Consider the following 17,940-nt stretch of genomic DNA (forward strand, 5'->3'; position numbering starts at 1 on the left):
GGTCTGAGTCTCAGCGGTGGCTTTGCCCTCTCGGTCGATCTAGGGCTTTTTAAAGATATTTTGAATCGAGAAGAGGATCCCAGCGATGCGGCTGATGTTCTATATCGGCCGTATCGTTGCGTATCGGCTGATTCTAAGTACGCATTCACCTAAACTGTTCCCAATTTCAACTTTTCCTCGAGTTTAAATCGCTTTATTCGTGCGTTAAGAAAGCAACAAAAAAAGACAAACAATGCGTGGCGACTTGGCTTGATTAAAGTGAGGTTAGAAGGACGCCAGAACGGGGCTAGAGCAGCTGTGAGGAGGGGGGGGGGGGTGTCTGGTCAGTGCATATGTTGAGGGGGAGCGGGGGGGGGGGGGGTGCGGAGGCATAAAGCCCAGTGCGAGAGCACTCCCCCATTCACCATGCTAAAAAATGCCGCCCTGAAAGTTCTTCTCTGACGACCAACACTGATGGAGTAGTGACCCGCCACTGACACTGCGCCCCGGCGTTAGTCTCACCAATGGTATTTTCTGAAAATGTTTGCTTTTTTCAACAAAATCGTGATGAAGTAGCACAAGTGTTTCGTACCAAATTGTGCATTTTGAAAATGCTAGACTAGGCAGTTGTGTAGAATCAAACCCCGATTTTTGTGGGACGGCCAGACTTTTTCATGGTCGATTTTTTTATCTAAGTGTAAGTGTCAAGCGAAATAGTTATATGTGCTTAGCTGGTGGTCAAGAGTTAGTGCCAAACTAATGTTAATGTCCCGAATACTGCGTGAACTGTGGTCTACATCGGACGCTGTTCTAACTACTCCGAGGTATGACAAAAAGTAAGCACAAGTTCCTGAGCTGTCTATGGTTGACAACAATTTTACCTAGCCTGCAAATGTGAGATCGACAATTACATAATGCGTCGTGCGTGCCAATTATGTGGTTGATGCCCATAGGCTGCATTTATGGGCAACTTTTGTAACAATCTTCCGCAACATCATTTATTTTTGGCATCTGACCTGCTATTACCCGCTCTTGCGTCCATGGATGTGAAACGGAATGTAGGCATACCGTTGTCTTGTCATTCCATGTCAACCCGTGCGAATCTCAGCCCAGATTATGGCGGATAACGGTGCCGCCTTATGAACCCGCCCAGTCCGGACTTCCTCCCGCGGTGAATCCTCCCGCGTCACCGTGACTGCACGGCCGTGCCCGTCGGACGAGCGGCGCGGCCGCCCTCGGGGCGCCGGCCGACGGCGTCCTGCCGCCGCCTGGGACCGACGCGCTGCCCGGGGCAGTGCCCGGGGCGCGGTCCGGCCGCTGGGAGCCGTCTCGGCCTGCCGGCCCTGCAGCGGGCGCCGCCGCCCCGGGTCCTGCCGCCGGCCCGCCGGCCTCAGCCGCGCGCTCAGCCTCGACGGCGGCCGAGAACTCCGCGTGCCAGCGACGCGCACGCCGTGCCCGCCTCTGCAGCCTGCATGGCAGCGCCGTCACGGCCTGGCTCCGTTCATGACGTCGTCCGAGGGCCACGCAGCCCACGCTCGTACGCACAGTGGCGCACGCCGACGCTGGGTCGCGCACGCCGACGCTGGTTGGAATCCGCTCACAAACAAGTCCCTGTTGCGTCTGCGATTGATTACGATGGAAAAATGAACGCATCTCCCGCGTTCATCTATGACTGCATAATAAGCATCCCACCTGCCAACTGTTTTCCTCAGCTGAATATTTCTAACAGGTGATAAGACAGCATTAATAGCTTTATTTCTCGGAGAAAAAGGAAAGGAATGGAATATAGACGCGCTGATATTTCGGCAACATACTTTATCGAGACGAATGACAGAAGAGCAGCCTTCTGCCATTCGTTTCCATAAAGGCATGTTGCCGAAATATCAGGTCATCGACCTTCATTCCCTTGGTTTTTCTCCGAGGAGTAAGGTTTTTACTACTGCGTTCTGTCTTATCGATGTGCATAAAGTTCTTCTCAATGCACTTAGCAGCTTACGTAATTTCTGACGAATGATCGAATATAAGTAGAACACCAGGTTGGAATGACGCTGCTTCCGGTTATTAGTATCTTTGCATGAGAAGCAAAAGTTAGAGTAATGAGTTGTTAAATGCTTTGACTTTAGACCTCAACACATGTGCATTAATTACCAGACCAATGGACACTGATGTGACACCACCTAAAAGAAGAACACAATTTTTCGGATTTGATATCTTATTTATTCACTATATAAAACCTTCCGAAACCGTTTCATGCTTCCTGTTGCGTAATGTGCCAGTTCATCATGGCGTAAGAACAAAATAAGGTAAATGCGGTAGACTGTATTGGAAGCTGAGGGTGATATTCTGAGCTGATCAATGGCAACTAGGCGCCAACTTGTGTGCTGTGAGACGTTGGCCTGCACGGACGAACATCAAGCGGGACGATCCGCTGTGCCATAGCGAACTTCTTGGACAGCGTTTTAGTCATTCACCTGAACGCAACCGAACGCGGATCACGCTCTCATCGACCACCGGACTTGGCCGTGTCCGTGTCCGTGAGCGGGGTGGAGAGCGGGTGGTCTTCGCCCGGGTGCCAGGACTCGCCGAGCTGGCTGCAGATGAGAGGGTCGATGGGCTGCTAATGAGACGACGGCCGCCCCGCGCCCGTCCTGCTCCTGTGTCATTCTCTGGCTCCAATCGAATGCCGTCCGCTGTTCGACTATGCATGGGGTCAGGCATGCGTCGGCGATCGCGGCCAGTATGAGGTACACAACGCGGCCAGTAAAGGTCACGATGAGTGCACGGTGGATGGGTGTTCACCCAGCGGGACAGCATTAGTGAGATCAGACTCGGTCGCCTCCGCATCCACCACACGCGCGGGTCGCACGCCTTCTCCTTTGGCGATGCGGCGTCAACATGTTCTCGCTGCGGTTTTGTACTGACAGCCTACATGGACCTGTCCGGTCCTCATCACCTCAAAGCTGAGTAACAGCACCAGCTTGGCTGCGCTGTTTCATGGAGACTGTTCCGGTGTTTCCTCATTAGCGAGGGCTACGAAGTAATGTTAGAGCTGTTTTAAGCTTAAATAGGGACAAATATTTCTGGATCACACGCTCGCATGCTAAATGGTTTTTGACATTGCATGACTCACTCGCCTGTGCGTCGAACACGCCCTTCTGGATACAACCTGCTGTCTGCTGGCCGATATCCTCCATATGCACTCACCCTCTCACGCGATATTCCTTGCCTCCATACACCGGATTACAGACAAAATATGACGGCAAGTCAGGATGAGCGAAATTAGATAATAACTGCTGCTATGCCACCATGCGGCACAACATTTCACATGATCTTTTTCGCACGCGGGAATTCCACAGACGTGATTACCTGAAGACTGATGACAGCACCGTGGGCTGGGGGCCTAGACTGTTTAACACAGTTACTTGGAAGTAAGACGGACGTTGCACCCAACACGCCTTTCACCTTAATCGCAAGCTAGTTGAAGATAATGTGGATGACGTGGCGTCCTCTATGCCTCAGTACCGTCACCGCGGCTCAGCTGGTGGGTGTCCGACATCTGACCGATACGAGGCTCGCTGAAAGCGGGCGTCAGGCAGTGAAAGCTCTGTCAAACTGTATCCGGCAGATTGATCTGGACGATGGTGAATATGACCCAATGGACGACATTCGGTCAAAACGGTCAACTTATGACTTGACAGACCCGTCCACTTATTCCCTGCCTTTATAAAATCATAACTACGCGTGCTGCGATTATGCGAAGGACTGTGGTGGATAGCCATTGGAAGGCTCCATCAAAAAGACACCAAGGGACATCGACAGATGCGAACTGTGACATGTCATGTCAGGTCAAATGAATGAAGACAATTGCTACATTGTCCTGTTCCCCAATATCAAGAACTAAACAAGCCACGTCAATAGGGAAGCACGGTTGGAAAGACCTCCAAAACCCGTAAGATATGCGGCGCCATCAAGACATGCGCATATGAGCTTCCGACAATCGAGTCTGGTGATAAAAGTTGAGGTCTGACCTACATTGGCGACCTTAGATGACTCCAGGTTGATACCTTAGATGAGCTGTCCTCACAAGACAGCTCATCTAAGTCATTAGAACGATAAAACGGCACTCTAGAGCGGTATACACAAGAACAAGAGTGCAAAAACTTCATTGGAGTATATTTCCTGTGAGAAATAAGCGTTGCTTATCGCCCTTGAGCCAGATGTAAATGGCATGATCTCGAGTACGGCATCATAGACCATGAGCTGTCAAAGACAAAAAGCAAAGTTTTAACAATATGTGTAAGAGTAATGTAAACACAGGTACTAGCAATGTCTGCGTTCTTTTCAAGACCGTTCAGAACTTACTTCGCAAAAACCATTATGAGGCTAATGAGGCCTTGTCGTTATGCGATGGTTAAATTTAAAACAAAATATAGACTTGAAGATGTGCTTCGACTTGCGGATTACTGTGAGTGTTATTGTGGATATTACGAAACTTGTATCAAGATGTTTGATGTTTGATGTTTGTTGTTTGATGTTTGTTATGTTTGATGATGATGTTTGGTGATTTTAAGATGTTTCAAGATGTTTGTTATCAAGTTTAAGCCGCCAGGATGCCAACTGGAGCAAGCCTATCGCTGAAGAAATGAAGGTTTCTTTCGTTCCTTATTAACAACAAGAACTAAACAATGCACCAGTCGCACAACGACCCAGCCCTGTCAACCTTGTCGACCTGTGACCTTGTCACATAGCCCCTGAGCTAGGTGTCGATGGCCAGAGTCTGGCTGCGCTGCGCCCAACGTCCGCGCTTTATTGGCACGACCGTTACTAAGCAGTTATCGACGGGGATCCATCGCAAAGCTCGCTGACTTGGGGCGCAAATACAGTCCCTCGTAAGTACCCGCCCTGTTTTCCTGGACGCATCCGCCGCTGCCTCATGTGGTGCACTTGGAGGCCCACGCGATACACTGCTCCCCACAGGCCTTGAAACCGTCCGGCGCCGTTCACATCCGTGTCGTTTGCATGAATATGCCATCAGGCAATGTAAATTTGAGCGTCCGTGGCCCCGGCGGCGGCGGGTCGATGCCGGTTCGACTCCAGGCCTGGTCGCCCCAGTGGAGCAGCCGCGGCCGTCGCTGAGAGGCGAGCAGCCGTCGTGCGGCAGATACCGCCTGACCGTGCCTGATACGTGACCTGACCTGACCGGGCCCGGGCACAGGGCAGCTGTGAGGAAACAAGATGGAAACTTGTTTCTTGGGAATTGTGTCACCTTCCACAGGCTCTGTTCTTGGTTGCTATGAAAATGCTATGCCTACTATGGATAGTCATGCCGAGACGTCTCCTATCTTTCTTGAGCATGTACATGACTGAATGCCTAATGAGGCCGAACGGTGGAGAGCGTGCTATCCACTTTTGCGTGTTTTTAGGTGGTGACGCGTCAAAACCGATATAAATCTGCACGTGCTTTAGCCCTGACTAATATCCTCTTGAGCGCGCTCACGCTGTGAGGTGCGGCCACGATCGATCATCACGGCCCCGGCCAGACCAGCGCGTTGGCCAGACTCCTCCACGGCCGTCCAGCCAGGCAGTCCGCTTCATCGCCGCTGGACGGATGCGCGCTCTGGTGCCTCGAGCCCTGGCCCAGGACCGTCACACATTCATATTCGCTTGGTTGCGGTTAACGATCAGCCTCGGATCGGCACCAATGGAAATCGCTCGGATATGCTGGCACCTGAGCTCCCCGCCCTACCAGATTGTGAGCTCCTCTGTTTGACATTAAAGTGATCGCTTCACCTATGGATAAGTATGGTGCAAAAATCGTCTATGAATCCCTTGTTGTTGCCAATGTACCGGTGCTTCCCTTTCATGGTTCAATTCCCCTTCCTAGGAGCAATTGTAATTATGTATGTAATATCGTGTGCTGTTGTGGACCCTATGTACTTTGACACATGCCTTTTGTTTCAAATAGCGCATTATTTAAATTTCGTCTTTCTACTTCGTCGGCCTTCTGATATGTTACGCCATGTTGCTATAACAAACCAATAAACCGAGAACCCCTTCCATTAGCATATTTCGAGCCAATATAATACGCTATACAACTGTGCTTTAGTATTCCCAAAGGGTCTCCTGCGGATAGATTTTATCAATTGCGAATAGTTGGTTGACGCAGAGTGCGCGCTGTATATGACAGTGAAATTATACTTAATTGTTTCTAAAAAAGTGATGGAAGTTGACATTCTCCGGCAATCTTTTGAGAAAAGGGAACAGCAACACAGTTACGCTATTCAAGGCCTTTACCAAGGGCGATACATTGTTTCAGCACATCTGCACCATAGTTACACATCTTTGTGTACGACGGACATATAATGTGCATTTAGTGTGTACCCATGAATTATCGTATGACTGGCTGATTCCTTGTTATAGGAGTTCCGAAATGGTCGGGCTGGCTCGTCAGCTGTCGTGAGACAACGCGCACAACTTTAGGAAAGTTCACATCTCATCAAATCACAGACCAGATCCAGCGAGACACTGACCCGGGGCCGACTGCTGCTATCACTCCCTGTCCATGGAGGGAGGGAGGGGGGGTCACCCTGATGCTCATCGGGGTGCCTGGCCCCACCCAGCTGACGAGATGGGGTGTCGCTTGACCGGGCGGAGCGGGTGGTGGGTGGACGGCCGTCGGTCGGCCTAGTCGGCGGCCAGCCGCTCCTCTGAGTCACACCGGCGCGCCGCCATCTGTTGTGACAACACCCCGGCACGTTTGGCAGCTGCCGTCGCCAAACACTGACATTAGGGAAATCAGATTACAACAATAATGTCGAGCCGTCATCAGAGGCGCGCGCCGCCGCCGGCGCCGCGAGCGCCGGGGACGGGGCCACGCTGATGAGGCCGCGCGCCGCCAGCTGCCCCTCGGAGTGCACTGTCCCCGCTGGCAGCCGAGTGCTGCTACCGCAGAAAACAATGCCAAGGTCTTACCGACGTTCCTGGGAGCCTCATCACCGGCCGTGTTTGGCTTGGCCTCGGTCGGTAGGAGACGTCCGGTGGTGCACTTGGCTTAAGCGGGCGGTTCGGTGCGTCGACGGCTACACTGTACGGAATCTTTACCCATCAGGGCCCAGCGCCAGGCGGCATATTGACAACCGCATGTGGGCATCAGTTTACGGGATATTTTGTGAGCTCTCGACCTCATGCGGATTTCGTCCATGAAATAAAACGCGGATTTGGAATATCACTATGGCTCTTCATCACACGTTTTGTCGCACAACTCCAGTGGCGCGCGCATTTCTGCCGCTGCGGGACCGAATGGGTCTTTTAGTAACGGCTGGAACGTTTGTTTTGACTTTTGCGAAACGGATCGGGAGAGGATGGGCTCCTTCCACTCTGTGCATGCGCAATCGAAGGATGTCCGAACGCGAAGCTCCTCTCGATAGACGCAATATGACAAATTGTTGCAAATTTGCCTATTTGGATTTGTGCAACTGCAGAGAGCCGGCCAAAAGTCGGTCGGATATGCAGCCAATGTCCGAAAAAGTCTGGAGCCCTGTCCAGGATCTCCACTTCCTCAGACGGGCGAGCAGACGCTTCGAATCTGTGTATGCGTGTATGTCGCAACGTGTCATTAGAAATGGCGCTGGGACCGATATGCCCCCTGCTATACCACATTATTGACTGAGATGCAGTTCACAGCGCAGACGACGTAACGTATGACGTCATATTTGACAATGTGAACAGTTGTCAGTGCAACAGTATTTTTTTTCATGATGAAGGCTCAAGATCAAGTTGAATTCCACCCACCAATTTCAAATTGAATTCACCCAGTGACCCGCCTCCGGTCAAATTTAACACCGAAGAAATATATTTCCCGTGACTCAACCAATCTTTTACAGAAGACGGTGTAATACACCATGCCAAAGCAGCGTATCTGAGCTCGTTTACGACTGCTGAAATGAACGCCAAGGGCTTTCCACAAATTACGTTGTGCATAGCATTGGGCGGGAATGTGGGGCTGGCGGGGGGGGGGGGTAGTCAAAACATATCAAGGATGGAGAGGATGGACAGCGCAACTTTACGCTCAGGTGTGGCCGCAGATCGTGTTAAAATCTTTAAAAAATACGCAGACACCTTAATACCGAACATCGTTAGTTTCGTTTCATAAAAATAAATGTATCGCTTTGTTGCACACCTCTTGCTCAGTATGAGGACAAACGGACGTTACGCGTTCTGGGGGGTCCCGCTTAACGCTGCGTTACCAGGCTGAAGCTTTCGCCCAGCGCAACAATCCGCATCCGAAGGGAAGGTTGAAAATAACCAAAAATGTGCGGTGTAGTTTTGAGCCATCGACATCCTGCGCTACGAATGGAGGGCAGAATGGTTTTAATGGAGCGTAGCCAAAAGAGCAACGAGGGGGGGGGGGGGGCGTTGGATGGCGCAACGCTACGCTCAGGTGTGTTTGCAAAATATGCTTAATGCCTGTAAGTTTTCTTGACCCAAAAAGCCGTAATTACATTGCTTTCCTCCCTTTGTGTCGCACCTCTACCTCTTTTAGGGACCAAATGGGTGTTACCTTTGTGGATGTTGCGCTTGATACAGAGTGAGCAGGAAGGCAGTATATCAAGTATGTATTCAGGGAGTGAGGAGGTTGAAAAATGGCAAAAATGCGTAACGTTATTTAGGACGCCCAATTCATCCTTACTGATTCTTCCAGCCATTTATTAGCATCCGGTTCAATTACAGTCAGCACCAGCTGCAGCAGTAGTTTGTGAATGCGGTTAAGTCCACTCATTAGATGAATACAAGATCCTTAAATATGTTCAGTGACGAGCCCAGCAAAATATTGCATAGTAGCGACATCTCTGGTATGATTTTCCACACCGCTAGGTTCAGGTGGTATAGGTGGCAGCACATAACGTTCAAGACGGGTCAGCTGAATCAGCTCTTGCTCGTTTTCCTACTGAAATGACCTTTGGAATATCAATGATTCATTTTCGACTTAGATATTTCATCTCATATTAAACGTGTGCAAAAACAAGGAGTATGTGCATTGCACCTATAACATAAAAGCAATTCCAAATTGAGTTACTCACGTCGCTCGATGTTTCGAAACAGTGCTCATTTCCGGTCCCATTTCGGTGAGACGTCAAATTATTCATAACCGCTTTGAAAACGGCGAATCTGGCATTGGCCATGGAAATACCGCCCGATGAGAGCATGTAGAAACAATAGTGCTATCATCATGCCAATTTCATCGAGCGGGTCGCTACCGCGATCTCAGTCCAAAGACCAATGATCCTGCGGGGACAGAGAGCAGTCCCATTTGCAGATTCCTCATCAGCTGGCATCCGGCACTGTATGCTCATGAGACACCCGGCGATGCTCTGAGAGCCGACTGGCCGACGTGAAGTCGCCGGTGCTCGTGGATGAGTAATGCGGCCGGGGAGGGGAATGCCGGCCCAGCGGACCTCTCCGCCGATGGCCGGCCCACGTGTCGCCCGTTTGTCGGTGAGGGTTCGGACCGGACGGGTCGGCCGGCCGACCGACTGTCTGGCTGCCGTCGGAGTGAACCGGTCTGACCTGAGCCGCGGTCCAGCTGGCAACGCGGCCGTCTGGACAGCGCCGCCGCCTACGCCGCTCGGCCGTCCGGGGTGACGACTCCCCCTCCCCCTCCCCCCCCCCCCCCTGCAGAGCAGGCATGCGGCCGAAAATGCGGGCAGAGATTCCGAGAGGCGCGCCGCTCCCAGTACGCTGCCGGTGTAACTACCGCGGTCGCGTCCCGCGTGCCTGTGCTTCTGCCGTCTCGCTTGAGTCCCTCGTCGTCCCATCGGCTACCCACCGCGATGCCTCTCGTGTCCCGCTCTCCGTCCCATGCCGTCCCGCCCGCGCCTCCGCCGCCGCGTGGTACCAGAGTCCTGCTGCCGCGACGTGGCGCGGCCCCGCCGGTGTCCGCCGTCGTGCGACACCCGGGTCCTGCGGCTGCGCTGTGACGAGGCCCCGCCGGTGTCCGCCGTCGTACGACACCCGGGTCCTGCGGCTGCGCTGTGACGAGGCCCCGCCGGTGTCCGCCGTCGTACGACACCCGGGTCCTGCGGCTGCGCTGTGGCGAGGCCCCGCCGGTGTCCTCGCGCGGCACGGCGCTGTCCGGCGCGCCCGCTCTGACAGCTATTTGCGGCGAGGCCAGCGGCGGCGGCGGCGGCGGCGGCCACGCTGGCTCCTCGCCAGCTGTCGCCACGTCACGCGGCCGCACCACGCGGCCTCTTCCCGTCCCCGCCCTGTCGTACCCAGCCCGGCCCTGTGCACCCGGCCCGAGTTGGTCCCATGCTCATCGGCAGGTCAGGGGGCTTCCCCGTACCAGGTGGTCGGGCCCGCGTGCTCAGCTCGGCCCGACCGGTCCGGACCCGACACAACTTCTTCGATCATCACATGCACGGCAGGCCTAGCCTGACCAAGTGCAGAAAACAAGTCTCACGAAACTTCTAGCGGATGTGTGCCTGAGGACACACAAGTTATCCATAGTGGTCATTTGTTCCATCTTCTTGTTACCAGAATGGACATGGGCATATGAAAAAAATAAGAAAAGAATGGACATAACGATCGACTAACAGCAGTGCATGGCGCGAGCCGCACATATATGTTGAAAACTCACAGTTTCAAAGCCGTTTCATGTTCTCTGGCTTACATTTACTGTTTGTAAGTTGGGACAAGACTCAAGCCCTCCATTCGGAAAATATTTAGGTTTCGTGTGAAGAGTTTTTGAAATGATCGCATCGTAGCTTCACTTCAAAGGCAGCTCAACATTGGAAAGGTGTGGTGAGCGGACATGCTGATGAGCGCGATTGTTACATTTTATTTTCCTTGCCGGAAGTAAATAAATGAGTAAATGACTTCTAGTTTATGGCTTGCCCACAGGCTCCAGGCGACTGCAACATGTGACGTGTGAAAATGCCGTGTGTCAGGAGCCACGCCAACTTTCATTGACATTACCATAATTGAGCCCTTTCCACTGATGGTGACACACGTTCCGTGAGTTTTCCAAGGAAGACCGTTCTCGACAAACTCAATGAGCGTCATGCGGTGCGCCTTACGGGTCGTGTAAAATGCAGAGTCTGGCCGGGACCAAACTCGCTGTTGTACCTTTAAGTACGTAATTCGGTAGCACAGCAATGAGCGGGAACGCAGACAGGAGCTTCTTAAAACGGTAGGGGGGGGGGGGGGCAGTAACAACGCATCATGCTGCTTTTTAATATTCTGTCATGATCCGACTACAGTTAACAAATGCAGGTCTAGAAGAGAGGGAGGGAGTGGGGCGTCGGCCGCAACCTCTTTCCTTGTCGGCACCTGTGGCAGTAACGCACCACGATGGTGCGTCGCCGTTTTCTGCAGCCAAAGCAAACCAAACTCAGCACTCTTATCGAAACGACAGTTCATCCGTGATACCCCTGTAACTCGTGCGTCTCATCCAAATGCGTACCTCCCGCAAGCTGGAACCGTGCAGCGATCACACAACTGAAACCGTCAACCCGGATAAAGTAAAGCAATAACATATGTAATCTAACACGAGTCTGTGGGTCTAGGTCTGTGGTCTAACGCAAGGCTAGGCGTCTTGCCTTGTTTCTCTTTCCTGGCAGTCAGAAGGCTTCCTACGATATCCTGCTGTGCACAGTGAAGTTGCTGCAACGTGGCAGGACGGAAGGGTCCCCTGAATATCTGTTGCAGCGGTCTTGAGAACGAATGGTGTTTTGAAATCACAACCCGCTTGTCATTTACAGATTTTGCCACCGGCCCCTCACCAATTTGATACAGAAATGGCTCGACGGGTAAACAGAAAAGTAATTTAAGTCTTTCTTCAAAGACTTTTTGTTCATTCAGCCTCACCATCACGTTTTAACATTTTTATTCAGATGCTGCAGACGCTCCACTCATGCGAAGCGCTGGTGTAGCGGCCGTCTGAGCTGGTGCAGCTTTCGCCTGAGCTGGTGCGACTTCCGCCTGGGCTGGAGCAGCTCCCGCCCGAGCAGGCGCAGCTCCCGCCTGGGCTGGAGGCAGTTCCCGCCTGGGCTGGAGCAGTTCCCGCCTGAGCAGGCGCAGCTCTCGGAGCTGGCACAGCTCCTGCCCGAGGTGGGGCAGTTTCCGCCTGGGCTGGAACAGTTCCTACCTGGGCTGGAGCAGTTACCGCCTGGGCTGGAGCAGTTCCCACCTGGCCTGGAGCAGTTTCCGCCTGGGCTGGAGCAGTTACCGCCTGGGCTGGAGCAGTTACCGCCTGGGCTGGAGCAGTTCCCGCCTGGGTTGGAGCAGTTTCCGCCCGAGCTGGAGCAGTTTCCGCCCGGGCAGGCGCAGCTCCCGGAGCTGGTGGAGCTCTTTCCTGGGCTGGAGCAGCTCCCGCCCGGGTAGTCGTAGTTCCCCCCGAAGCTGGTGCAGCCCCGCTGGCTCAGATGGGCGGCGCGGCACCGGTTGTACGGTCTGGCAGCGCGCTCACATCGGTTACGACGCTGTCGCGGCGCGTGATGCACGCCACAGTAAATATTCGGCATCAGTTTTGGCCTTATGCCCGAGGCGAACTTACATAAAACAGTGGACACGGCACGTAACAGGTCTGGCAGCAAGCTCTATGCCGTAGCTTTTCTTCAGGTGACATGACCTCTAGCAGACTGCTAAGAAGTGAAACTAAGTTGGCAGATGCGTTGAGCTCGCGTGAATCATACAACATCATTCGTATGGCTCTACACCCAGCTACTCCGATGCGATAAAAAGCCGAGGCTTAGCAATTCATTCACGATTTAGACAGCCCAATTAAAGCACACTAACGAGATGGGAAGATCATGATGTGTTAGAGAGAGAGAGAGAGAGAGAGAGAGAGAGAGGGGGGGAGGGATAGAGGGAGGGAGAGAGAGAGGGAGAGAGAGAAGCTGTGCCATGGAAAAAAGTTCCGAAATTCCTCCCCAATTCATGACATTTTAGTCTCGCCGCGACATTTTTGCGTCGTGTTTTATGTGGCTTATTGGACGGCGAACAGACGACACGCACGTAATACGAAAAATTACCGCATTCCGTAGACCATAACATTTCTGTAAGGTAAGCTGAGAATATGGGTAAGACGGTAGTGTTAGCCTTATTCCTTGGAAAAACCAAGAGAATGGAGAATAGTTGGGTTGATATTTCGGCAACATGCCTTCATCGAAACAATAGCAATGCACTCGTGCTATTGTTTGAATGAAGGCATATTGCCGAAATATCAACCCAACTTTATCCCCAGTCTCCTGGCATTTCCGAGAAATAAGGCTAATACCACTTTTTTATCCATGTGAATAATGATCCGCGCCAATCCAATAAACAATTTACGTAAGCTGAGAATACTATGAACGCGGCCATACATTTTTTCTGGTGCGTGATTTGGGGCTGGGCAGAATTTTTTTGATTTTAATAAATATAAAAATACGAAAACATGATTCTCGTATTTTAGGCAGCAGTGACTTCGGAAATTTCTCGCAGTTCTGATTAAAACATTAACGACTGTACCCATTATATTAACAAAAAATGACGATCGCCTGCGTACATACGATTCAGCACGAATATCAGAATGATCAAGCCTAGCACAATTCCAACACTTGTATTGCCTGTGCCTTAGAACCAGACGTATTGTATGTATCACCCGTGCATTGCTGAACACAGACGCTGCTTGTCGCTGCACGTCCTCTCTGCGCCGCGTGCACGTGTGCCACATGCATTTTTCTCCTTCTGACAGGGCTAGGTTTGACGTGCTAATCTCGGTAAGAGGATGCATATAGACTTGGAGCTGCGATTCGACCTAAACAGCATATTGCTTACGGCGTCCCAAGTTTGCGCGACTTTATCCGCCTGTCCCGTGGGACAGTCTTCATCTGTTTTTGGCGGCGGGCGAAGCCGGGCACGTGCGGGTCCCCTGGGAGGAGGGATGGGCGAGGCCGGGCCGGAAGGCGGGCGGGCGGCGGCGCCACCGTTGCCGCTGCGATTTATCGGAGTCGGCCGCCGCGGCTGGCGCGCGCCACTGCCGGCTCCTCTCATCCCAGCGGATCAGAGCGTCGAAACACGGCCGGCACTCGGACCGACCCCTCCCCTCCCCCCGCCCGTTCGGCGTGCGGTCTCTGCCGCAGTGCAGGGCGACCTGCAGGCGGCGCCGGCGGCCACGCCGGGCGCGCACTGCATGGCGACAGCGACGGAAGGGAGGAGACGGGGCAGTGGTGACGCAACAGGGGCGTGGGAAAATCCCCGTGCTGGCAGCGCCCAATAAGTACAGCATAAGTTCCATGACTAAAACGGAACACTTCCTACCGCGGTCCATCAGCATGGTGCGCACGTGGTTACGAAAGTTATTCGCCGGACGTGCCATCATTATAATCCGTAGATAGATCGCAAATTAAGGCCGATCTTCGACGAGGTTCTCCGAAACGGCTGACTCCGGCTCCACTGAGACGACTCCGGAGAGGACGACAACCCAGCCCACAATGGGGCGCAGCGGCTCATCCCAGGCGGAGGAGAACGCCTCCGGGCGACTCTCTTAGAGTGGGTCGGCTGCTGGAGCTCTCGCTACTAACACGAGGATCTCAACAGCCTTCCGTAGATTAATTACGCAAGGCTGGGTGGTTGGTTTATGAAAGCTGCGTAGGAATGCATGCGTATTGTGGCGCATAATCCGAACAAGAAGAGGCGCCGCACACAGAGAGCTGTACCACATTGGTCAGTGCGAAGGTGATTGCAATGGGTGTCGGCAAGGGATATCAATCGTGGCATTCTGCGACCGAGATCACTACCAATCCCGTGACTGACATTTGACCAGTTCTAGGATTGCAATAGTGAACATGCTCGTCAGCACAAGCACAACAATCCGCAGCATTTCCGTCGGGAGAAGCGCAACTTGTTTGTGTGTTTTTTTAAATAGTCACCTATCAACATTTCTAACGGGCGCCGCAGAAGGCAACTCTACAGAAAGGCCTATTGGGAGACTTGACATAGGGAGACCTGACATCGGGAGACCTGACAGAATGCAGTACCTGTTTGGGGGACTGCGGCTGGAGACGAACTCGACTCCTTGCAGCCTCAGGGCGCGGCTGGTGAAGCGGCCAATTGGAGTTTGAGCAACTTCATTAAAAACAGCTGACGAATGCTGCTCAAAAGAAAGCTTTTACAGCACGTGTCAAACAGATAATGTAAATGTGACATTACCCAGGATATGAGAAAACTGCCGGGCCTGACATTCCTAGTGTCTGCGTTTGGAGCACTGTCATGGACTTTGAAAGTAACATGACTGTCATTTCAACAGCAATATTTACTCGACTTTTAGCTTCCATTCAGCTTCATATTATGTCTGCTGTAGAATCGGACGTCGAGACAGGGCGTCGGCCGGTCCTCTGAAGGCGGAGTGAGCATCGGTCTGGGTTTGATGCGGCGAAGGTTTGTCCAATGCGGCAGCCCGTCTTTAAAGGGCGGGATGAGCATCAGTCTGGGCTTGATGCGGCGAGGGTTTGGCCGATGCCGTGAGAGCTTGTCTCGGTGTGGTGCAGTGAGTCTATTTTCACTACGGTGCAGGGATACGCTGGTGTTAGACTCGTGCATTACGTCTGTCCTGGTCCGGTTTAATTAGGGCTCGTCTCCGTCCTGGTCTGGTTTAATTAGGGTCCGTCTCCGTCCTGGTCTGGTTTAATTAGGGCCCGTCTCCGTCCTGGTTCAGTGAGGGTCGATCCCGGTCACTTGCATCAAGCACCTGCACCATCAAGCACCTGAGCCAGTGCGGTAAGAGACCAATCTGGGTCCGGTGTGGCGAGGTAAGAGACTTGGTCTAGTGTGGCGAAGTGAGAGACTGGGTCTGGTGTGGCGAGGTGAGAGACTGGGTCTAGTGTGGCGAAGTGAGAGACTGAGTCTGGTGCGGTGAGATGAGAGACTGGCTATGGCGCGGCGAGATGAAAGACTAGCTATAATGCGGCGAGATGAGAGACTTTCTCTGGCGCGGCGACACGAGTGATTGGATCTGGTGCGGCGAGGTAGGAAACTGAGTCTAGCGCGCGTAGTGGGAGACTGGGTCCAGTGCGGCAAGAAGAGGAACTGGGCCTAGTAGCACGGCAAAGTGAGAGACCGAACTCAGCCCGTTTCGGTCCGTCTGGGTCTGACGCTGAGTAAATCTGACCTACCTATGTCACAATGAATCCTTCACGCACAGCCCAGCAGTAGTCTGTCTGCAGAGTGACCCACAGAAGCGGGAGTCTTTCTCCACAGGTTTCTGGAGCACGGCTGGTAGTCCAGCTCCAGCGCTGTGCTTCGCCGCCGACCGCCCCTGAGCAATGTGTCGGTACCGGCCGACCACGATGGATGGACGGGCGTCAGATGCCGAACAAAGCCTCATCCTCATATGGAGGTTGTGTAAGAGGATCCAAATGAATTTCTGCAGACAAGAGGCTAGAGCATTTATTCTTAAAGAATTCGATAAATGTCATGCTCTGCATGCTCCCACGTTGCTGCAGCGGCCGGTGCAACCTTCTACTGTCGACGTCACTTCTTCGGAGTTAACTAGTAGATAGCCATTTTCATCAGGTGTCGGCGATTTTGGACGTGGAATGGATTGATCTCAACGAAATGTGTTTTAGCTAGTTACGTGGAAAGTTCCATGATGCACTGCCGGCTCAGATTATACCCATCTTCTCGTCAGAAGTTTTCTATTTACGCAGCAATAAATTTGCCAATCGTTGGCCTTCACCTGCGTGCAAAAGGATGCGAGCACACCACAGACGAATCCAGACGGGGGGGGGGGGGGGGGGGCGGGGGGCTACCGTTGGCGGTGGCCACACCTAAGGGCATGTGCCGTAAATACAATTTACAAAATCGGAAAGCTCACCGGTCGATGTATCCAATTTTGGAACCCCGCGTTCATTTCTGTGCTCTGTGAGTTTTAAGCTCTAGGCTCCCTCTACCGGCAGATATCTCGAGCCGCCTCTCTGTGCCATACATTTCATTATGCAGACACCCAGACGTCGCAATAAATTAAACATATATTTTTAACATCAGCCTGCTTTGATCGTGTACGACAGCGCATAAAGCAGGATCCCATCCTCAATTACTTTTTAACTCCTTGCCATGCCCCTGTGTCATTGCCCTTCATTCTCGCCACCCCACGTGGAGTACTGTCAGTTGGTAACTCAAATCACGGAAACATGCATTTTTCGTCACATCAGTTATAATTTGGAACCAAAACAGTTCTGTGACGTTAACCTACCCACCCGCAACTCGCCACAGAGGAGTAATGCATGCCCACTGATTACCCCCAAAACATGATAACCACACACAAGACCTTGACTGATTTACCGCGACAATATTCAGTTTATGACTGGCTTTATGGACCACCGGCTTTATGAACATCGGAGGCGAAAATTAGGATTACCGGGGCAACGCGCCCCTCATCGGTAAAAGTTAGCTAAGCCTATGAGGATACATGAACAGACATTGCTCAGAAATACCTGGGTCACAGCGACAGCTGAGGATTCAGATTCGTAGAATTTGATTATATTGATATTCGAACAGATTCGAATCTTTCAAATCTTCTTATTCTGAAAAGAGGAATTTGGACACTAAAACTAACGAGTCGAATCTTAAAAAAGGCGGTGTAGTAGTTTGAAAGTCATATGTCAGTCATACGCAGATATATGAATTAAAACATGCTACAGGTTCCAATTTTCTTCAAATACACTAAATGTGGCAAGTATATATCCGGGCTGCATCGTGATACGTCGCCCATTTTGTGCCTCATTACATAAAATTCCACGACATAAGTTATTATCGGACCTCCATGCTGTGAATAATGGGCTTAAATATTGCAACCACCACGATTTGCAGGCCTGCTGTTAAAGCGAAAAAACAGGCGTTATAGAGAATTAAAGTCATTGGTGGATCTTCAGATTATTGGAAAGGAGAAGAGACGACAATTATTTTTTCAAATTTCAATTTTTG

This window comes from Pollicipes pollicipes, unplaced genomic scaffold, assembly GCF_011947565.3.
Source record: "Pollicipes pollicipes isolate AB1234 unplaced genomic scaffold, Ppol_2.1 Scaffold_7261;HRSCAF=8764_pilon_pilon_pilon, whole genome shotgun sequence".
Taxonomy (NCBI): domain Eukaryota; kingdom Metazoa; phylum Arthropoda; class Thecostraca; order Pollicipedomorpha; family Pollicipedidae; genus Pollicipes; species Pollicipes pollicipes.